Consider the following 24707-nt stretch of genomic DNA (forward strand, 5'->3'; position numbering starts at 1 on the left):
CTGCCTAGGCTCCCTCCAGGAGCTCAACAATCTCAAGATTCCTCCTCCATTTTATCTATGGTGCTGCAAGTCTTACACTCACAGAAGACAATTACTCAGTCATTTCTAGGTCGAGTGAAGGTTTCATTGATAGACCACTCAGTGTGCTGTTATTGGACTATCCCCTGTGAATAGCAAGTCTCCAGACCATTCCTATCTTACTAGCCTCTTGGTCCTGGAAAATATACCCTCTTGTTGCTTCTTCCCATACCTAGAGTTGCATTATTACAATCAATGATCTCATATGGAATTATATATATATATATATATATATATATATATATCATCGTTTTATCGGTGGCTCAGTGACAAACTTGGTAATGTAAAAGACAACAACTTTCTAAAAAGGCAACATAGAAAATAATACAGCTAGCAGTTATTAGTAAGGTCACAAGCAAGAATTTAAGTCAAGGATTTTCATTAGGCATAGTCCAATATATCCCAGGTCATATGACTTAGTTAAATGAGTATAGACAGGTGTTAATCTCCTGGTGCGGTTAATCTTCTCCTGTGGGTGTAGGAGGGCTAAGAGGAGCTACTCCAAGTTCAAGGTCAAGAGGGGCGGCCATGCGGAGATAGCCCTCGTCCAAGGTAAGGAGCAGCGGCTGGCTTTGCTGGAACAGCCGTGAAGTGATATCCCACATCCAAGGTAAGAGAAACCTAAGTAAGACGGTAGGTGTTGTGAGAGGGCATCAGAGGGCAGACACGCTAAAACCATAATCACAGAAAACTAGCCAGTCTGATCACAGGATCACAGTCGTGTCTAACTCAATGAAAATAAGCCATGCCGTGGGGGGCCACCCAAGACGGTCAGGTCATGGTGGAGAGGTCTGACAGAATGTGATCCACTGGAGAAGGGAAAGGCAAACCACTTTAGTATTCTTGCCTTGAGAACCCCATGAACAGTATGAAAAGACAAAATGATAGGATACTGTAAGAAGAACTCCAGAGGTCGGTAGGTGCCCAGTGTGCTACTGGAGATCAGTGGAGAAATAACTCCAGAAAGAATGAAGGGATGGAGCCAAAGCAAAAACAATATCCGGTGGTGGATGTGACTGGTGATAGAAGCAAGGTCTGATGCTGTGAAGAGCAATATTGCATAGGAACCTGGAATGTTAGGTCCATGAATCAAGACAAATTGGAAGTGGTCAAACAGAAGATGGCTAGAGTGAATGTCGACATTCTAGGAATCAGCAAACTAAGATGGACTGGAATGGGTGAATTTAACTCAGATGACCATTATATCTACTACTGTGGGTAGGAATTCCTTAGAAGAAAAGGAGAAGCCATCATGGTCAACAGAAGAGTTCGAAATGCAGTACTTGGATGCAATCTCAAAAATGACAGAATGATCTCTGTTCATTTCCAAGGCAAACCATTCAATATCACAGTAATCCAAGCCTATGCCCCAACCAATAACGCTGAAGAAGTTGAAGTCAAACGGTTGTTTGAAGACCAACAAGACCTTTTAGAACTAACACACGAAAAAGATGTTCTTTTCATTATAGGGAACTGGAATGCAAAAGGAGGAAGTCAAGAAACACCTGGAGTAACAGGCAAATTTGGCCTTGAAGTACAGAATAAAGCAAGGCAAAGGTAATAGAGTTTTGCCAAGAGAACGCACTGGTCATAGCAAATACCCTCTTCGAACAACAGAAGACTTTACACATGGACATCACCAGATGGTCAGTACCAAAATCAGATTGATTATATTCGTTGCAGCTAAAGATGGAGAAGTTCTATACTGTCAGCGAAAGTAAGACCGGGAGCAGACTGTGGCTCAGATCATGAACTCCTTATTGCAAAATTCAGACTTAATTGAAGAAAGTAGGGAAAACTGCTAGACCTTTCAGGTATGACCTAAATCAAATCCCTTTTGACTGTATAGTGAAAGTGAGAAATAGATTTAAGGGACTAGATCTGATAGACAGAGTGCCTGATGAACTATGGACGGAGGTTTGTGAAATTGTATAGGAGACAGAGACCAAGATCCCCATGGAAAAGAAATGGAAAAAAGCAAAATTGCTGCCTGAGGAGGCCTTCTAAATAGCTGTGAAAAGAAGAGAAGAGAAAAGCAAAGGAGAAAGGGAAAGATATTCCCATTTGAATGCAGACTTCCAAAGAATAGCAAGGAGAGATAAGAAGCCTTCCTCAGAAATCAATGCAAAGAAATAGAGGAAAATAACAGAATGGGAAAGATTAGAGATCTCTTCAAGAAAATTAGAGATATCAAGGGAACATTTCATGCAAGGATGGACTTGATAAAGAACAGTACTGGTATGGACCTAATAGAAGCAGAAGAAATCAAGAAGAGGTGGCAGGAATACACAGAAGAACTGTACAAAAAAGATCTTCATGACCCAGATAACCACCATGGTGTGATCACTCACCTAGAGCCAGACATCCTGGAATGTGAAGTCAAGTGGGCCTTAGAAAGCGTCACTATGAACAAAGCTAGTGGATGTGATGAAAGTCAAGTTGAGCTATTTCAAATCCTGAAAGATGATGCTGTGAAAGTGTTTCACTTAGTATGCCAGCAAATTTGGAAAACTCAGCAGTGGCCACAGGACTGGAAAAGATCAGTTTTCATTCCAGTCCTAAAGAAAAGCAATCCCAAAGAATGCTCAAACTACCACACAATTAGAATCATCTCACACGCTAGTAAAGTAATGCTCAAAATTCTCCAAGCCAGGCTTCAGCAATACATGAATTGTGAACTTCCAGATGTTCAAGCAGGTTTTAGAAAATGCAGAGGAACCAGAGATCAAATTGCCAACATCCACTGGATCATTGAAAAAACAAGAGTGTTCCAGAAAAACATCTAGTTCTGTTATTTGACTACGCCAAAGCCTTTGACTGTGTGGATCACAATAAACTCTTGAAAATTCTGAAAGAGATGAGAATATGAGACCACCTTACCTGACTCTTGAGAAACCTATACGCAAGTCAGGAAACAACAACTAGAACTGGACATGGAAAAACAGACTTGTTCCAAATAGGAAAAGGAGTATGTCAAGGCTGTATATTGTCACCCTGCTTATTTAATTATATGCAGAGTATTTCATGAGAAATGCTGGGCTGGAAGAAGCACAAGCAGGAATCAAGATTGCCGGAGAAATATCAATAACCTCAGATATGCAGATGACACCACCCTTATGGCATAATGTGAAAAGGAATTAAAAAGCCTCTTGATGAAAGTAAAAGAGGAGAATGAAAAAGTTGGCTTAAAGCTCAACACTCAGAAAACTAAGATCATTGCATCTGGTCCCATCACTTCATGGAAAATAGATGGGGAAACAGTGGAAGCAATGTCAGACTTTATTTTTGGGGGATCCAAAATCACTGTAGGTGGTGATTGCAGCCATGAAATTAAAAGACACTTACTCCTTGGAAGGAAATTTATGACCAACCTAGATAGCATATTAAAAATAAGAGACACTACTTTGCCAACAAAGGTCCGTCTGGTCAAGGCTCTGGTTTTTCCAGTGATCATGTATGGATGTGAGAGTTGGACTGTGAAGAAAGCTGAGCACCGAATAAATGATGCTTTTGAACTGTAGTGTTGGAGAACTCTCTCTCTCTCTCTCTCTCTCTCTCTCTCTCTCTCTCTCTTTCTGCCCGTCCCCCCTCCTTCCATTTATTTTTTTTTAGTTGGAGGCTAATTACTTTACAAACTGTAGTGGTTTTTGCCATACATTGACATGAATCAGCCATGGATTTACATGTGTTCCCCATCCCGATCCCCCCTCCAGCCTCCCTCTCCATCCCATCCCTTTGGGTCTTCCCAGTGCACTAGCCCTGAGTACTTGTCTCATGCATCCAACCTGGAATGGTGATCTGTTTCACCCTTGATAGTATACTTGTTTCAATGCTGTTCTCTCAGAACATCCCACCCTCGCCTTCTTGTACAGAGTCTAAAAGTCTGTTCTGTACATCCGTGTCTCTTTTTCTGTTTTGCATATAGGGTTATCATTACCAGCTTTTTAAATTCCATATATATGCGTTAGTATACTGTATTGGTCTTTATCTTTCTGGCTTACTTCACTCTGTATAATGGGCTCCAGTTTTATCATCTCATTAGAACTGATTCAAATGAATTGTTTTTAATGGCTGAGTAATATCCCATGGTGTATATGTACCACAGCTTCATTATCCATTCGTCTCCTGATGGGCATCTAGGTTGCTTCCATGTCCTGGCTATTACAAACAGTGCTGCAATGAACATTGGGGTACACGTGTCTCTTCCAGATCTGGTTTCCTTGGTGTGTATGCCCAGGAGTGGGATTGCTGTGTCATATGGCAGTTCTACTTCCAGTTTTTTAAGGAATCTCCACACTGTTCTCCATAGTGACTGTACTAGTTTGCATTCTCACCAACAGTGTAAGAGGGTTCCCTTTTCTCCACACCCTCTCCAGCATTTATTGCTTCTAGACTTTTGGATAGTAGCCATCCTGACTGGCGTGTAATGGTACCTCATTGAGGTTTTCATTTGCATTTCTCTGATAAAGAGTGATGTTGAGCATCTTTTCATGTGTTTGTTAGCCATCTGTATGTCTTCTTTAGAGAAATGTCTGTTTAGATCTTTGGACTATTTTTTGATTAGGTCATTTATTTTTCTGGAATTGAGCTGCAGGAGTTACGTGTATATTTTTGAGATTAATCCTTTGTCTGTTTCTTCATTTGCTTTTTTTTTCTCCCATTCTGAAAGCTATCTTTTCACCTTGCTTATAGTTTCCTTTGTTATGCAAAACCTTTTAAGTTTCATTAGGTCCCATTTGTTTAGTTTTGCTTTTATTTCCAATATTCTGGGAGATGGGTCATAGAGGATCTTGCTGTGATTTATGTCAGAGAGTGTTTTGCCTATGTTCTCCTCTAGGAGTTTTATAGATTCTGGTCTTACATTTAGATCTTGAATCCATTTTGAGTTTATTTTTGTGTATGCTGTTAGAAAGTGTTCTAGTTTCATTCTTTTACAAGTGGTTGACCAGTTTTCCCAGCACCACTTGTTAAAGAGGTTCTTTTTTCCATTGTATGTTTTTTTCTCCTTTGTCAAAGATAAGGTGTCCATGAGAAAACTCTTGAGAGCCCCTTGGGCTACAAGGAGATCCAACCAGTTCTTCCTAAATGCTATCAGTCCTGTGTGTTCATTGGAAGGACTGATGCTGAAGCTTAAGCTCCAATACTTTGGGCACCTCATGGGAAAAGTTGACTCATTGGAAAAGACCCTGATGCTGGGAGGGATTGGGGGTAGGAGGAGAAGGGGACGACAGAGGACCAGATGGCTGGATGGCATCACTGACTCGACGGACATGAGTTTGAGTAAACTCCATGGGTTGGTGATGGATAGCAAGGCCTGGCGTGCTGCGATTCATGGAGTCGCAAATAATCGGACATGACCGAGCAACTGAACTGAACTGAATCTCCTGGTTGTACATCATGGAGCATTTGATGTTTATCTAAAGATTGACTACTGATAGAAGCTTTAGAAGGATAGTTAGACTGCCCTTTTAACAACTTAATTAAAATCTTAACAGTACAATGTAACAAAAGGAACTATCTCAGAAGTGAGTAAGAAAACTAGAATGTAATGTTCAGTGAAATATAAACATTTTCCGTTGAGAGGGCATTAACCTTGAAGCCAGGGAAGGCAGGACAAAATGAAACCTCAAATAAAAATAAGGTTTGTCAAGGATCCAGGAAAAGCCAAGGAGCCATCTTCAGTATCCCATAGCCCTGGCTGCTTGATTTACAACTGTTGCTTACCCATTTTAAATTCTCCAATTTAGGAGTATATGATTGACATGTTTTAAGTATATCAGGATAGCAATAGTTTGACAATGAGGGGTTAATTTTGTAGAAGCAAAAGGAGTTTTATATACATGTACCATAATCTTTATAGATCATTGTGAAATAATAGTTATTTACTTTACCAAATTAACAAAAGATTTAAAAACAAATATAGACAAGAAAGACAAATTCACAATCTGTTGTCAGAAACAGCATTCTAAGAAAACTATAAGACTTTCCTGATAGCTCAGTTGGTAAAGAATCTGCCTGCAATGCGGGAGACCTGGATTTGATCCTTGGGTTGGGAAGATGCCCTGGAGAAGGGAAAGGCTGCCCATTGCAGTATTCTGGCCTGGAGAATTACATTGACTATATAGTCCAAGGGGTCGCAGAGAGTCGGACATGACTGAGAGACTTTCATTTTCAAGAAAACTCTGTTCTCTTAACAGAGAGAGAAAACCAAATTCCAGTCTGGTACCAGCTTACTGTTCATAATCAAATTTGTTTATTTGATTAATCTTAGTCTTTTCAAAAAATCTTGAAGAACTAGCAGCATTTTAGCATCATCAGAGTGAAACCATAACAAGTCATGTTTAAAATCTGAATATATTGCAATTGACAAAGCAACCTGGTCATTGCTGTGATATATAACACTTATTAAAGCCCATATTAATGATGGGCTTCCCTGATCAGTCAGTTGGTAAAGAATCCGCCTGCAATGCAGGAGACTCCAGTTCCATTCCTGGGTTGGGGAGATACACTGGGGAAGGGACAGGCTACCCACTCCAGTATTCTTGGGTTTCCTTTGAGGCTCAGCTGGTAAAGAACTGCCTGCAATGTGGAAGAACTGGGTTCGATCCCTGGGTTGGGAAGATCTCTTGGAGAAGGGAATGGCTACCCAGGGTTTATAACAATCAGTCAGATAGGAATATATAGGTCATTGTGAAACAGCAATTATTCAATTAGCTAAAGTTAACAAAAGATTTCAAAGGTAAATATAGAAAATAGCACTTCAGAGATAAAGAAATTTAAAATACATTAGCAAATGCAGTTCAGCATCTCAAGAAAACTTGTGTTACACACAAAACTCTTTTCTTGGGATCCACTTTCTATAAAACCTCTCTCTCTTTTTAAGTTCACTTTTCACATTTAGAAACAGCCACCCGTAAGTCAGACCTACTTTCTTTTTTTTCCTAATAAAATGTGATTTCATTTCTCATACTTTTTTTTTTCTTTTTCACTGAAAACACACATCCTATTTTCACTAAGTAACCATAAATTGTCCTTTATATTAGTATTCTATAGATCTGGGAACATAAATACTAGTGATAGTTTCTAAAAATATTTGCTTTCTTATAGAGAACTTCTCAAGATGACACCAAACATATTCATTAGTAGCCCCAATTTTCTTTAGTTTCCCTGTAAGAGGAAGTTGGTGTTCAATAATTAACATTTCAAAATCTTATTTTATTTGAAAATGACCTAGCTATTCAACAAACTTTCATGACTTAGTTTAGCGCAACCCTAGAAATTCAAGTTACCCCAATCTGGAGAGACTATTTTAGACGGACAATTCTAAAGTATTGTTAATACTTTATTAATGTAAACTCTATTAAACTATTCTTAATAGAGTTTATCTAAAAGCCCTTGTCTCACATATTTTCCCTTTAAAAAAAAAGTTTCTTTACTCGATTTACTTTCCTTTTTGACAAATGTAGCTTACATTAAAGCTAGGCACAATGAAAGTGTTACACATTGTGGATGATTCAAGACATATCTTAATTAGATTAACAAGCATTAATATTGGATATTTAATATTGAATATGTACCAGTTCACGTGAACCTGAAATTCATTTAGGTTAATTTCTCTTGTAACAGATAAATCCAGACAGAGACTAACAGAGATCTCATTGTTTTCCACTTGAAATTTAAAATGTCTCTTTGACTCTTTTCTCTCTCTCTCTCTTTTTAAATTTTTCTTGGCTTGAAATTCTAATTTGCCTGAGGTCTCAGGCAAATTTCAAGGACATGGCAAAGGTTGTGTGCTGTGCTAAATCACTTCAATCATCTCCAACTCTTTGCAATCCCATGGAGCCCACCAGGCTCCTCTGTCCCTGATATCCTTCAGGGGATCTTCCCAATCCAGGGATCAACCAAGATCTCCCACATTGCAGGTGGATTCTTTACCATCTGAGCCACCAGGGATGTCCTGGCAAAGGTTAACTTCAAGCTTTTTCCTAGGCAGGACTTTTTAACAGTCTCTTCAGCCCATGGGATTCTCCAGGCAAGAATACTGGAGAATCCTAGGCAAGAATACTGGAGTGGGTAGCCTTTCCCTTCTCCAGGACATCTTGCCAACCCATGGATTGAACCTTGGTGTCCTGCAATGTAGGCAGATTCTTTACCAGCTGAGCCATAAGTGAAGCTTAAAAAGTGAAGATTTGATCAACTAAAATATAATTTTGGCATTATAACATGGATAATCATCCTCACAAATTGCTTAATTATTTTTCCAATTGTAACTTCTCTTCAGACAATTTTAAGTTAAATTCATGTACCTTATGGTAGACAGAGAGGAGGATCCAGCACAATTCTTAACCTTTCTCAACCAGTGCAAGTCACAAACATCTAATAACGTCTAAAGGTTTGGCCTGCTTTAATTTAAGGTTCCAATTCTCACACAATTCAGTGAATACATTCCATTAATTAGCTAACATGCAGTAAAGGTGAATCTTCCCACCTGGGAATAAAAACTTCATCAACTTTAATCTCTTTTTTCTTAAAGAGTGGTGTTTTAACTCACAACCCTGCTCGCACTGCCAATTAATATTTTGCCAAAAGGTTTCGCTTTCACCTGAGGTTCAAAGGATTTGTTAACAAAATAAGCAACTCATTATATACAAATAAATAATACAAATATTTATTAGAGAATTATCTAGCTTACTTTCAAAATGCTAACATTAAAAGAAAAGAGAAATAGAGCAGAGGATACATCACCAAATTGGATTTTAAACAACACCCAGACTTAATCAGCGCTGGGAATTCCCATATCACAGCACATATGAAGTCCCAACTGGGAAAAGGTCCCAGGCACCATATCCTCTCTGTAGGTGAGACTTTGAAGATTGCAGTTTGGGATTCCTGTTTACAATCTCAGGACACAAACTGATTTCATCATCAATCTGTGACCAAATTGCAGCTCCGGGTTTCATGTTAAATCTGTTGACTTTGTCATGTAAAACTTGGAATGTTGTTAAGCCTGGGGCTTGGCTGCCTAGGCCCCCTCCAGGGGCTCAACAATCTCAAGATCCCTCCCCCATCTTATCTATGGTGCTGCAAGTCTTACACTCACAGAAGACAATGTTTCAGTCAACTCACCATCAGTGTCCAGGCAGGTTAGAAGCAAGGTCAGAGGCCTACTCTGCTTTGTCTCTGAAGCCTGAACAAGACTATCTATTTAATTTCCCTGGCAGTAACTATTGGTGAGAATGACCTGAAGACTATCAGAAAAGATTTCCACAAGTAAAGATAAAAAGAAGGAATCACAACAGTATAGGTAGAAGTAGCAGAGGTGTGATACAGTCAAAACCCACACCTCCAAGCAGACAACTGACAATGTGGAGAATAATCAGTTGCAGAGGTACTTTCCAAGGATCTAGAGGCCAGTCTATGGGGTTTCCAATCTCAGAGGTCCCACATTGAGAATAAGAGCCCCATAACATATGACTTTGAAGCCACACTTGCTGTATACAAGAGGGCTGGGTGACTGTAAATAGAGACTCTGCTGTTAATGGGTGCACACAAAATGTCACATGATTTGTTTCCCAGTACTGAGACAGTAATTTAAAAGGAGTCTGGGTCAGACCCATTTACTAATCTTGGAAAGCCTCCTGGAGAGGCAGGAGGTAACTTGGACCTCTACTGGTAATGTAGAAACTTGGTGATAGCTCATTTTGGTGAATTCATTCTACTACAAGGACACCAGTGTCCTTCACAAAAACAATTTTGGAACTCTCTCTATAGCCTGCTAGTGTGAATTGAAGACTTCCCTGCCCACCACTGAACCAGCATATGCCCTGCAATGCCCTATGACCTGATGCCACCTGTCCTAGTTTCCTCCCTCCAAATAGACCAGACTCCTTGGACCATATGGCCAGCCATGTCAGAACCTCACCCTGTCCAACAGCAGGCCAGCAGCCTCTCTACAAAGCAGGATCTGGCAGTCAACTGTAACCAAGGATCAACCCCACCTATCACTATGCCCACAACAGGGCCACAACAGAAGGGTCCATGCAGACCACATGAGGGACACTCCTAGAGGATGTAGCTCTGGTGACAAGAGGGAAATTTACTACTGGGGTCAAATCCCAGAGGGGAATTTACTGATGGTCCCAAGGATATAGTTCTGTTCTACACCTTTTTCCATTCCTCTTGAACCAGCAGGCTATCCATGACATCATGAAGATGATAGCCAGGTATGACAGAGATAAAAGCCCCTTGACAATGATCAAGCATGAACAGGAAAAGGCTACATGTGAACATCAATGGGAAGAAAATGTATACTATATTTTGGGAAGAAATATATATATACTATGTAATATATATATGCTGCTCTTAAGTTTATTATTATATTCTCCAAAGTAGACATAGTGGTATGAAATAGCTTCAAGAAATGTAACTCATGTCAAGGAAAATTCAAGACTCAAGATGGTGTTTTTAGTCTGTTCTTGCTGCTATAACAGAATACCATAGACTAGATGGCTTATAACAGTTCTGGGGGCTTGGAAGTCCAAGGTCAAGGCATTAGTAATGTCTGGTAGAGACCCACTTCCTAATTCAGATATAGTTTTCACCTCACTATAACTTTGGGCTTCCCTTGTGGCTCAGCTGGTAAAGAATCTGCCTGCAATGTGGGAGACCTGTGTTCTATCCCTGGGTTGGGAAGATCCCCTGAAGAAGGGAAAGGCTACCCATTCCAGTATTCTGGCCTGGAGGATTCCATGGACTGTATAGTCCATGGTGTCACAGAGTCTGACAAAACTGAACGACTTTCACTTTCACTGTAATTTCACATGATGGACGGAACAAGTGATCTTTCTGGGGTCTTTTTTTAAAGGACAAAATTCCATTTATGAGGGATCCATGTTCATGACCTAGTCTCCTCTCAAATGCCCCAACTCCAGGTATAATCAAATTGAGGATTGTTTCAAAGTATGAATTTTGGGGGAACACTAACATTCAGTCCAGTAGATGGGACACAAGGGAGGGTATTTCATTTCTGAAAATGAGATATTAATGCCAGGGCATATTGGAACTTCAGTAGCAGAGGAAACTGACCAAGCAAAATAGTCAGACCCTAATTTTGTCATCAGTGCGAGGGATGTCATCAGTGCAAGGTCAGAGAACACAAATCAATTTTGACTCATATACCTACTCTGATTGACTTGAAATAGTGATATCATAAATTTCTGATTTTAGATAGATTCTGGGGTAATATTTGGGTGAAGTGCAAATATCATCATCATCATCACTTACTTGTTGAATGTCACATTCATAAGTGATTATCCCACCAATGCGAACTGGAGAGCCCTGAGGGAACTCAAGAAGGAGAAAACTACTCTCCAGCTAACATCTATTAGACTGTAGCCACTCCCTATAGTGAGCCCTGAGGAAAGGAAATTCAGGAAGTGAAAACACAGGATACTGGCCCTGGATGGCTGAGGTGCATATCCAAGGAATAATTTCAGTGAGCCCAGACACTTACATCTTCCCATACATAGAAAAACACTAGATTCCTTAACCCAAGTTACTAGTTTCCTCTAATTAACCATAACTTTTGATGTTCAGACTACCTGCCATTTACTGCAAAAATTCCATATAACCTGACTCTTCTCCCCACCTCCTCAGAGCCATTCTCTCAGGGTTACTTGAGATGCTATTTCCAGGGCCTGAAGTTCTAAAAATTTTTGCCAAATAGAATATAGATCTCAACTTTTAGGTGTATTTTTTTCAGTAGACAGTTATGATGTCTGGACAAAGGATCTAGATCACTTTCCTCTCCTCCACTTGAACTATACAAGGATTTGAAGCCTTGATATCAGCAGAGACTTCTTTTGCCCATCTGCCTCAGGGAGTCCAGACAAACTGAAATCAGTGAAGCAAAAGTAGATATTTTCTGGAATTCTCTTGCTTTTTCTATGATCCAGTGGATGTTGGCAATCTGATTTCTGGATTCAATGCCTTCTCTAAATCCAGTTGGTACATCTAGAAGTTCTTGATTCACATACTGTTGAAGCCTAGCATGGAGGATTTTGAGCATTACCTTGGTAGTATGTGAAATGAGTGTTATTGTGTGGTAGTTTGAAAATTCTTTGGCATTGCCCTTCTTTGGGACTGGAATGAAAACTAACCTGTTCCAGTCCTGTGGACAATGCTAATTTTCCAAATTTGCTGGCATAGTGAGTGCAGCACTTCAATAGCATCATCTTTTAGGATTTGAAATAGCTCAGCTGAAATTCCTTCACCGCCACTAGTTTTGTTTGTAGTGATGCTTCCTAAGGCCCACTTGACTTTGCAGTCCTGGATATGTTGCTTTAGCTGCTTAATCACACCATTGTGATTATTTGGGTCATGAAGATCATTTTTGTGTGGTTCTTCTGTGTGTTCTTGCCACCTCTTCTTAATATCTTCTGCTTCTGTTAGGTTCATACAATTTCTATTCTTTATTTTGCCCATTTTTGCATGAAATGTTCCTTTGGTATGTCTAATTTTCTTGAAGATAGCTCTAGTCTTTCCCATTCTATTATTTCCCTCTATTTCTTTGCATTTTTTATTTAGGAAGGCTTTCCTTACTATTCTTTGAAACTCTGCATTCAGAAGGGTATATCTCTCCTTGGTCTGAATTCACACAAAATGCGCTAGTTATAGTGGCTGACCAACTTTTCAAAACCATTAAAAAGAAAGAAGAGAAGGAAGAGCAAGAAGGTGGCAGAGGAGTATGATGGGGAGATTACCAGTCTCCCCACAAATATATTGAAAACTCATCAAGATATCGAATAATTTCTACAAGGCAACCTCTACAACATCAGACCTCAGGCCTCCAAGAGGTAAGCAAAGCTCCATGGAATGAGGTAGAACAAAAGATAAAGGCAATAAACAAACAAAAAAAGACACAGAACTTCTGGATGGGAGCTTTTGTCCTGAAGGAGGGAGGTAGTCGTGAAGAGGAAAAATTTCCACGCACTGGGAAACCCCCTCAAAGGCGGGACAAAGGGGAAGCTCCAGAACCTCAGAGAGCCATACAAAAGCAGGGGCCCAGAAGGCAAAATACAGAAAAGGCTGTGCTTTTCAGCTGATAAGCAGCTCACAAGCCTTAGCCCCAACCAGAGGATGGGGGTAGGAATCCAAGAGAAGCACACACAAGCCTCCACAGATCAGAGGGCAGACCTAAGGAACTGAGGGAAGCACACCCAAGACTCCACCTAGCAATGTTTAGCCTGCAGCACCAAGGGGCAGAAGCTCCAGCAAAGATCCCAGAGAGAGGTAAGGGGTTGGCTGAAGTGAGGATGTGCTGAGGAAATAGACTGGGTGGAACACAGCTGTGTTCCAACACGGCTGTGGAAATAGACGTGTTTATCACTACCAAAGCCAAAGGGGCTGTCCAAAGTCATACTGAATTTAGACACAAAAATCCTACTACTGGACACTGAACTGCCCTTCAGGGAGACAGGATTCAGCTCCAATGACCAAAACATAGGCCCAAGTCCCTCCCTCCAACGCCCCCACTCCACCCCCCGGCCAAACAGGAAACTGTCACAGGACACTAATCCAACCCACCCATGGGGGCAGACTTCACAACTAAGAAGAAATAGGACCTTGAGAACTGGATTCTTTTTTTTTTTTTCCTTTAAATCACACTTTTTATTCTCGCCATATATACTTTCTACGTTTATGTTGGCTTTTGCAATGCTGTGGATTTTTCCTATTTTTTCTTTTTAAAAAATTATTCCCTTTTTTTTTTTTTAAGACTTCCCCCTCACCTTTTTTTGTTGTTATTTTTTTTATTTTGTTTTTAATTTTTTTAAGACTTCCCCTTCGCCTTTTTTTGTTGTTGTTTTTTTTTTTTTTTTTTTTTTTTGCTTTTAATTTTTTTTGAGGACTTCCCCCTCGCCTTTTTTTTGTTGTTGTTGTTGTTTTTAATTTTGTTTTTAAATTTTGTTCTGTTTGACTGTTTTCCTTACTGTTATTATCCAACTCTCAGTTCAGTTCAGTTTAGTCACTCTGTCGTGTCCAACTCTGTGTGACCCCACAAACCACAGTACGCCAGTTCTCCGTGTCCATCACCAACTCTTGGAGTCCACCCAAACCCATGTTCATTGAGGTGGTGATGCCATCCAACCATCTCAACCCCTGTTGTTGCCTTCTCCTACTGCCCTCAATCTTTCCCAGCATCAGGGTCTTTTCAAATGAGTCAAATCTTATCCAGTGGCCAAAGTATTGGGGTTTCAGCTTCAGGATCAGTCCTTCTAATGAACACCCAGGACTGATCTCCTTTAGGATGGATTGGTTGGATTTCCTTGCTATCCAAGGGACTCTCAAGAGTCTTCTCCAAACTCACAGTTCAAAAGCATCAATTCTTTGGCACTTAGCCTTCTTTATAGTCCAAATCTCACATCCATACATGACCACTGGCAAAACCACAGCCTTCACTAGATGAATATTTGTTAGCAAAGCAATGTCTCTGTTTTTTAATATGTTATCTAGGTTAGTCATAACTTTCCTTCCACGGAGTAAGTGTCTTTTAATTTCATGGCTGCAATCACCATCTGCAGTGATTTTGGAGCCCAGAAAAGTAAAGTCAGCCATTGTGTCCACTGTTTCCCCATCTATTTGCCATGAAGTGATGGGACTGGATGCCATGATCTTAATTTTTTGAATGTTGAGCTTTAAGTCAACTTTTTCACTCTCCTCTTTCACTTTCATCCAGAGGCTCTTTAGTTCATCTTCACTTTCTGCCATAAGGGTGGTGTCATCTGTATATCTGAGGTTATTGATATTTCTCCCAGCAATCTTGATTCCAGCTTGTACTTCTTCCAGCCCAGCGTTTCTCATGATGTACTCTGCATATAATTTAAATAAGCAGGGTGACAATATACAGCCTTGACATACTCCTTTTCCTATTTGGAACCAGTCTCTTGTTCCATGTCCAGTTCTAACTGTTGCTTCCTGACCTGCATACAGGTTTCTCAAGAGGCAAGTGAGGTGGTCTGGTATTCCCATCTCTTTCAGAATCTTCCACAGTTTATTGTGATCCATACAGGCAAAGGCTTTGACATAGTCAAAGGAGAAAAGGAAAGATATTCCCATTTGAACACAGACTTCCAAAGAATAGCAAGGAGAGATAAAAAAGCTGTCCTCAGTGATCAATGCAAAGAAATAGAAGAAAAGAAGAATGGGAAAGGCTAGAGACCACTTCAAGAAAATTAGAGATACCAAGAGAACATTAGACACACAGATGGGCTCAATAAAGGACATAAATGGTATGGATCTAACAGAAGCAGAAGATATTGAGAAGAGGTGGCAAGAATACACAGAACTGTACAAAAAAGATCTTCATGACCCAGATAATCACCATGGTATGATCACTCACCTAGAGCCAGACATCCTGGAATGTGAAGTCAAGTGGGCCTTAGGAAACATCACTGTGAACAAAGCTAGTGGAGGTGATGGAAATTCCAGTTGAGCTATTTCAAATCCTGGAAGATGATGCTGTGAAAGTGCTGTACTCAATATGACAGCAAATTTGGAAAACTCAGCAGTGGCCATGGGACTGCAATTTTCATTGCAATCCCAAAGAAAGGCAACCCCAAAGAATGCTCAAACTACCACACAGTTGCACTCATCCCACACACTAGTAATGCTCAAAATTCTCCAAGCCAGGTTTCAGCAATATGTGAACCGTGAACTTCCAGATTTTCAAGCTGGTTTTAGAAAAGGGAGAAGGACCAGAGATCAAATTACCAATATCCACTGGATCATCAAAAAAGCAAGAGAGTTCCAGTAAAACATCTATTTCCAGCTCTAACTATTCCTTAATACATATAATTTTTTTCACATATGTCTATTTCCCTTTGCTTTTTTTTTAATTTTTTTTTTGTTTTAAACTTTTCTTCCACCCCTTTTTTTCTTTTTTCTTTCTCTTTTCTCTCTCTCTCTCTCTTTTCCCTTTGCTCTTTCTTTTTTCACTATTTATGTTAATTTATTATGTTTTCTTTGCTATATTCCCCAGTTGACACTCTGCTCTGGCTCAATTTTCCAGTATGAGTTTTAGTTAGCTCTGTTTTTAATTGGCCAATTAATTTTGGTTTCCTTTCCTCACAAAGTCAATCTAATACTTCCTTTCTTTTTTTCTTTTTTTAAAGAATATTTTGCTTACATTTCTGTGTCTGTCTGTGTGTCCTATTATTTTTGTAATTATCTGCCTTATCTTGTATTTACAGTTCCTCCAATTTCATCTTTTACTTCTTGTTATGTTTTGCTTTTTGTCTTGGTGTGTTTATTTTAATCCCCTTAATCCCATAAGAAACAGATTATGAATTCTCAGTCCCCTTTCCAGGGACTAGACCTGATCCAATGAAATGGGATAACTGAGTCCAGGATACAAGACTGCCAGAGAACTCCTAACCTCAGGGGGTATCAATGACTGGTAACTTCCAGGAAGACCTACACCTAGTCACAAAGCCTGGTATCACCCAGCTGTTGACAGCATCTAGTGCAGAACACCTCACCCAAACAACAATCAAGACAAAAGCACAAAAATAATCATCAACTGACAGGATTTCCACAGACACTCCAAAATATACCTCTTCACGCAACTCTGTCCATTAGAGGAAAAACAAACAAAAACAAAAACTCACCTCCTCCCTCTACAATGCAGGCCCAAGTCACAGCTAACAAGAAGTCAACACAAACCACTAAACCTACCCTTCCCACCAAGGGCAAAAATCAAAAGGAAGAAGGAATATGATGCTAAAGCCTTGGAAAAGCAGACCTCAAGTGGAATAAGTCAAAGGAAAAAAAAAAAAAAAAAGACAGAGAAATATAGCACAAATGAAGGATCAAGGTAGAACCTCACAATACCAAATAAACAAAGAGGAAATAGGCAAGCTACCTGAAAAAGAATTCAGAATAGATAAAGTAAAGATGTGCCAAAGCCTTGAGAGTAGAATGGAGAAATGCAGGAATAAATTACCATAATTAGTACAATTAACAAGGGCATAGAATAAATAAAGAACAAACAAACAGAGATGAATAACACAATTACTGAAATTAAAAATACTCTAGAAGGAACCATTAGTATAATAACTGAGGCAGAAGATGGATAAGTGAGCTGTAAGATGGAATAGTGGAAGTAACTGCTGAAGAGTAGAATAAAGGAGAAAGAATTAAAAGAATTGAGGATAGCCTCAGAGATCTTGGGCTTCCCTCCTAGCTCAGTGGATAAGCAAACCACCTGCAGTGCAGAAGACCCAGGTTTGATTTCTGGGTTTGGAAGGTCCCCTGGAGAAGGTAATGATAACTCACTCCAATATTCTTACCTGGAGAATCCCATGGACAGAGGAGCCTGGTTGGCTACCGTCCTTGGGGGTCACAAGAGTCAGACACAACTTAGTGACTAAATTATTCTGAGACCTCTGAGACTATATTAAATGAACCAGTATTTGAGTAATAGAAGTCCCTAAGAAAGAAAAAGAAAGGAACTGAGAAAATTTTTGAAGTGATTACAATCGAAAACTTTCCCAACATGGAAAAGGAAATAATCAGTCAAGTCGAAGAAACACAGAGAGTCCCATACAGGATAAACCCAAAGAGAAACACATCAAGACATATTCTAAACAAGCTAACAGATTTTAAACACAAAGAGAGAATATTAAAAGCAGCAAGGGAAAAACAAAATAGAATGGGTAATAAAAAGATTCCTAGAAACCAATGACAACAAAAACATGACTACCCAAAACCTATGAGATGCAGCAAAAACAGTTCGAACAGGGAGGTTTTCATAATAAAATCCTACCTCAAGAAACAAGCAAACAAACAACAACAACAACAACAAAACTTGAAATAGGCAACCTAACTCCACACCTAAAGCAGCTGGAAAAAGATGAAGAACAAGAACAAAAATCATAGTTAGTAGAAGGAAAGAAATCATAAAGATCAGAGCAGAAATAATTGAAAAAGAAATGAAAGGAATAGTAGTAAAAATTAATAAAACTAAAAGCTGATTCTTTGAGAAGATAAACAAAATTGACAAGCAAATAGCCAGACTCATCAAGAAAGAAAGGTAGGAAAATCAAATCAATGAAATTAGGAATGAAAAAGGAGATGTTACAACAGAGAGTGAAGAAATACAAAGAGATTTTTGTATACAAAAAATAAGAGATTATTATCAGCAACTATAAGCTAATAAAATGTTCAACCTAGAGGAAATGGACATGTTCTTAGAAAAGTTCAGCCTTCCAAGACTGAATCAGGAAGAAACAGAAATTATGAGCAAGCCAATGATAAACACTGAAACAAAAACTCTGATTAAAAGAAAAACTCCCCAAAACAAAAGCCCAGGGCCAGATGGATCACAAGTGAATTCTAGCAAGCATTTAGAGAAGAGCTAATGACCATTCTTCTGAAACTCTTCCAAAAAATTGCAGAGGAAAGAACACTTCCAAGCTCATTCTGTGAGACCTCAATTACCCTGACACCCAAACCAGACAAAGACAACACAAAAAATGAAAATTACTGGCCAATATCACTGATGAATATACATGCAAAAATTTGCACCAAAATTCTAGCAAACAGAATTCAGCAACACATTAAAAAGATCAAACATCATGACCAAGGTGATAACGTCTAGGTTATTACAGAGCACTAATATGAGTTCCCTGAGTCATATAGCAAATTTCCATTGACTATCTATTTACATATGTTAGTGTATATGTTTCTATGATACTGTCTCCATTCATCTCACCCTCTCTCTCCTCTCCCCACCAGCTTTGTACATAAATCTGTTCTTGTCTACTTCTCCATTGTTGCTCAGTGAATAGGTACATCAATACAATCTTTCTAGATTCCACATATAGGTTTTAATATATGATATTTGTTTTTCTCTTTCTAACTTACTTCACTCTATATAAGAGGCTCTAGGTTCATCTGCCTCATTAGAACTGATTCAAATACATTCCTTCTTATGGCTGAGTCGTATTCCCTTGTATATAAGTACCATAACTCCTTTATCCATTCAACTGTGGATGCACATCTAGGTTGTTTCCATGTCCTAGCTTTTGTAAATCATTCTCGAATAAACATTGGGGTACATGTGTCTCTCAGTTTTGGTTTCTTCATGGTATATGCCTTGAAGTGGTATTGCTGGATCATATGGTGGTTTTATTCCTAGTTTTAAGAAATCTCCATATTATCTTCCATAATGAATGCATCAGTTTACATTCCCACCAGCTCTGTAAGAAGGTCCCCTTTTCTCCACACCCTCTCCAGCACTTGTCTGTAGATTTTTGATGATGGTCATTTTGACTGATGTGAGATGTTATCACATTGTACTTTTGGCTTGCATTTCTCTAATAATGGGTGGTGTTGAGTATCTCTTAGTGTTTACTAGCCATCCATATGTCTTCTTTGGAGAAATGTCTGTTTAGGTCATTTGCCCACATTTCATTTATTTATTTATTTATTTATTTTATGGTATTGAGATATATGAGTTGCTTTTATATTTTGCAGATTTAACCTTTGTCAGTTGTTTGATTGTTATTATTTTCTCTCATTCTGAGGGTTGTCTTTTCACCTTGTTTATAGTTTCCTTTGCTATGCAAAAGCTTTTGAGTTTAATTAGAGCCCACTTAATTTACTTTTGTTTTTATTTCCATTAGTCTAGAAGATGAGCCATAAAGAATCTTGCTATGATTTTTGTCACACAGTATTCTGCCTATTTTCTTCTAAGAGTTTTATAGTTTCTGGTCTTACATTTAGGTCTTTAATCAATTTTGAGTTTGTCTTCATGTATCATGTAGGGAAAAGTTTGAATTTCATTCTTTTACTTGTAGTTTTCCAGTTCTTCTAGTACCACTTCTTAAAGAGAATAATTTTCCCCATTGTATATTCTTTTCAGCTCTGTCAAAGATAAGGTGCTCATAGGTATGTCAGTTTATCTCTGGACTTTCTATCTTATTCCATTGTTCTATACCTCTGTTTTTGTGCCAGTACCATACTGTCTTGATGAGTATAGCTTTGTAGTATATATAGTCTGAAATCAGGCAACATGATTCCCCCAGTCCCATTCTTCTTACTCAACGTTGCATCAGCTACTCAGGGACTTTTGTTTTTCTATACAAATTCTGAAATTTTTTGTTCTAATTTTGTGGAAAGTGCTGTTGGTAATTTGATCGGGACAGCACAGAGTCGGACACAACTCAAGCGACTTAGCAGCAGCAGCAGCAGCAGCACTGAATCTATAGATTATGTTTGGTAGTATGGTCATTTTCAGAATATTGATTCTCCCAATCCAAGAGCATGGAATATCCCTCCATTTGTTTATGTTGTCTTTGATTTCTTTCATCAGGGTCTTATTGTTATCTGTATACAGCTCTAATGTCTTATTAGATAGGTTTATTCCTTGGGTGTTTTATTCTTTTTTATTGCAATGGTAAATGGAATTGATTCCTTAATTTCTCTTTCTCATTGTTAGTATATAGGAATGCAAGTGATTCCTGTGTATTGATTTTGTATCCTTCTGTGACTTTGCTAAATTCACTAATTAGCTCCACTAATTTTCTGGTACTATCTTTAAGATTTTCTATGTATGCATCAACTCATCTGCAAATATTGAAAGTTTTACTTCTTCCTTTCTGTTCTGGATTTCTTTTCTTTTTCTTCTCTGATTGCTCTAGCTAAGAATTTCAAAACGATGCTGTATAATAATGACAAAAGTATTTTTCTTGTTCCTGATCTTAAAGGGAATGCTTTCAATTTTTCATCCCTGAGAATGTTTGCTGTAGGTTTCTTGTACATGGCCTTTATTGTGTTAATGTAAGTTCTTTCTATGCCCATTTCTTGAGTTTTTGTTTTTGTTTTTTTTTTTTTAATCATAAAGGGGTGCTAAATTTTGTTGAAAACTTTTTCTACATGTATTAAAATCATCATATGGTTTTTATCTTTCAATTTGTTAGTATGGTTTTATTCTGATGTTTTTGCAAAAATGCTTCCTCTTTAAGATTTATAGAAAGGATTTTGGATAAAATCTAATTTCTGACTTTTTGACCATAAACCTGAACTGGGTGAGAAATTAAAGGATTATAAAGGGAAAATCTGATGGTGATAGCTTAAGGTGAATGATATAGGATTTGTGATCTCTGAAGAAGATTTAGTTTTGGGACCAGGGACCTGCCTTGATCACTCAAGAGCTTTTGTGTAGCAGTTTTATTAAAGTATAAAAATGTGTTATATAACGCATATATATGGAATTTTAAAAGATGGTAATGATAACCCTATATGCAAAACAGAAAAAGAGAGACAGATGTACAGAACAGACTTTTGGACTCTGTGGGAGAAGACGAGGGTGGGATGTTCTGAAAGAATAGCATTGAAACAAGTATACTATCAAGGGTGAAACAGATCACCATCCTAGGTTGGATGCATGAGACAAATGCTCAAGGCTGGTGCACTGGGAAGACCCAGAGGGATGGGATGGAGAGGGAGGTGGAAGGGGGGAACAGGATAGAGAAGAAATGTAAATCCATGTCTAGTTCATGTCAATGTATGGCAAAACCCACTACAAAATTGTAAATTAATTAGCCTCCAACTAATAAAAATAAATGAAAAAAAAAAAGTATAAAAATGGTCAGAGAAAGCTTCTGACAAAGACATCAGAAGGGGGACAGAGAGTACCACTCTTGCTAGTCTTAGCAAGGAAGCTATATAGTTTTTCAATTGGTTGTGACAGTTAATCAGAAGAAGGTCTCAAAGTTGTAAATATCTTACCAGGCACACTCCCACAATGTACATTTTAAGATAACAGGAATAAAACTAACAATAGAAAGACCTTACCAGACACACTCTCACAGTTTGCATTTTAAAATGAGATGAGTAGTCAGAAGGTTCTCAAGGAGAAACCTGTCTTCAAACAGGATACATTTTTTTTATATAATCCTTAGTACAGAATTTAAGGAAAAACATATCCTTAAGCAACATGAGTTGTTTTGTTGTGCAATCAACCACTCTGGGCTTACAGGAAAAAAAAAAAAAAATCATCCTTGTCTCCTCCTTGAGAACCCCAGACCCCTATCTCCTCCTTGGGGACCCTGGACTTCTTATTAACCTACTTAAGAATTGCCTAATTTCAATGGCTTCACAGAGATTAACAAAAGGACTGAATCAACTTGTGAATATGCTCATAAATTTTATGGTTTTTGTCTGAAAAAATTATTGGTTTGAATCTGTGTTTTATAGGTGTAAGGAAAACTTATCCTGAAATTAATTACATTTGTGTTACTCACGTAGTAATGACTCTTTATGATCCCATGAGCTGTAGCCAACCCAACTCCTCTGTCCATGGGATTTCCCAGGCAAGAATACTGAGATGAGTTGCCATAACCTCCTCCAGGGGATCTTCTCAACCCAGGAATTGAACCCAGGTCTCCTGCATTGCAGGTGGATTCTTTACTATCTGAGGCACCAGGGAAGCAGTAATTTAGTGAATTATATTTTTGTAAGCAGAATTGAAGCACTTATCTTTTTTCTCTGCCTGCTCCCTCCAGAAGTTGCAAATTTCTGGTTGAGTTAAACTGAAAGGAAATTGATGCTTGGATTGCTCCCCACATCTAAAGGCCCCTACAATGGACTTGTCTAGAGAGAGGGCCGCAGACCTCAAAATCACGTTAAAATGATGCTCAAACAAAGGAAACTACACCTACACTAGTACGAGAAAAGAAGATGACATCAGAAGTAGAAAGCTTACCAAAAATGCTGGTCCTGATTTGTATGATCAGTTATAATATTTTATTGACTTTTTAGACCTTTGCATATAAATAAAATGTTTTTCTATCACAGACGTGATCCTATGCTGGTTTTAAAAATCAATCCAATTGTTGGGTTGTGGCCAATTACCTATGTCTAGTATTTCTAGATTCTGCACTCCCAGGCTCTAATTGAATGGCATTTAAAAAAAAAAAAAAAAAAAAACTTGGAAGAAAGTTCGGTCTATTTCAGGCTACTCTTAAAATTATTAAATGGGATCCTCTCACCTGGCCAATTAATAATGCTTCTTCTGACCATGACCATAATGTAAATTTTCAACTAAATTACTCAAGCTCAATCAGAGCAACAAGTAAAAATTCAGCCAAGGAATAAAACCTCCCAGAATAATGAGATGGATTTATGTGATTAACATCAGGCTGTGGTCATTTAAGATTTTAGGCCCCCTTTATCTTGGGAGCAGATATATGTACTAAGGGTAGCCAGCCTAGTAACACTATAAAATTGGACTGGGAGTCATATGAACAGTGCCAATACATAATTTCCTGAAAAATAAAGATTGGTACAGAATAAGAGTAAATCAGAAGACCTGAGAAGGTAGTGGGCAGCACCAAATGGAAATTCTTGGCTTAATTATTTCTTATGATTTTAATAATATTGCTAACTATGTTAATTTGTATTTTGCCTGTTCTATTGGATTACTGCTTCTTGTTTGTAACAAATGTGTGACTGAAACTCCAATGAAGATAATAATGACTAGGCAACTTGAAGTAGGTGATCAAATATATAGTACTGTATGTGATCAAAGATTACAATAATATAACTCTAGATATAGGAATATGCAACAAAAGGGAATTTTTCTTGAACCATAACAATTTAAGTAAAACAGGTTAGTTCAGAGCCTTTTGATTACTGTCAATAAGACCTATTCCGGTAACAGCACATTGAGTGGTTAGCCTGTGAAATCTTCGAGAGAGCTGGAAATGAGCCTTCCAAGCCATTTGGGATGAAGTGAGCATGAAATGTCTCCAAAAATATTGCAGAATTTATGACCATGAGCGGGCTTCCCTGTCAATCACAAGTTGGCACTTGCCAAGAGTGTGTGCTTGCCATCTAATTCTACAAGGATTTAATCATGTGCTGCTGCAGCTATTGACTTCTAACACTCCTCTAAAGGTGTGCTGGGGAAATGAGAGGGGAAATTAGGCATACTGTGTTCCTGGGAACCTGGCAGGACAGGTTTTCAGATAGTTAGATGTATGTACTCAGGAGATGATTTTATGAACCCAATTCTTGTATCTCTTCATATCTAGTAAAATACTAAAATCCTTCAAGGTGATGATTGTTTCTCATGACTAGCAGAAACTTCATGAGACCAGAAGAAACTTTCTACAATAAAATATGTGCTTGATTGCATGTAATCCCCCTTCACCAAAATCACATATATACTGTCTTTTCCCTCCACACCCCACCCCACCCGCCCCGCCATGTATTTGAAGGTGTTTCTGAGACCTATCTAACTTGCTGTCTTCAGGGTTGCAGTCCTCATATTGCCCGAAATTAAATTTAACGCACAATGTTCACATTCGGCATTTTTCTTATTTGACAGAAATAACATTCAAGGGCTAATAAAAAATAATAATGATTTTTCTTTGGGCTTATTTTGTGAACAGAGAAACAAGGGCTTTGCTGAATAACTTATACAAACCTTCAATGGCATGATACAATAAACTCTAAAATTCTAGAATATGAAACTCATATAGCAAATCTCAGTTTAGTTAAAACCATGAAACTGAAAAAATCTTTTGGTATCTTTTAGGTGACAGATATGTCTTCTGGGGAACTAA

General features: G+C 38.4%; 1 pseudogene; it reads left to right on the top strand.

Moving 5' to 3' along the window:
• Positions 1-823: 823 nt before the first annotated feature.
• Positions 824-24707, top strand: part of LOC136150205 (RNA-binding protein with serine-rich domain 1-like) — a 75087-nt pseudogene continuing 51203 nt past the window's right edge.

The sequence above is a fragment of the Muntiacus reevesi genome, chromosome 18, assembly GCF_963930625.1.
Source record: "Muntiacus reevesi chromosome 18, mMunRee1.1, whole genome shotgun sequence".
In the NCBI taxonomy this organism is placed as follows: Eukaryota; Metazoa; Chordata; class Mammalia; order Artiodactyla; family Cervidae; genus Muntiacus; species Muntiacus reevesi.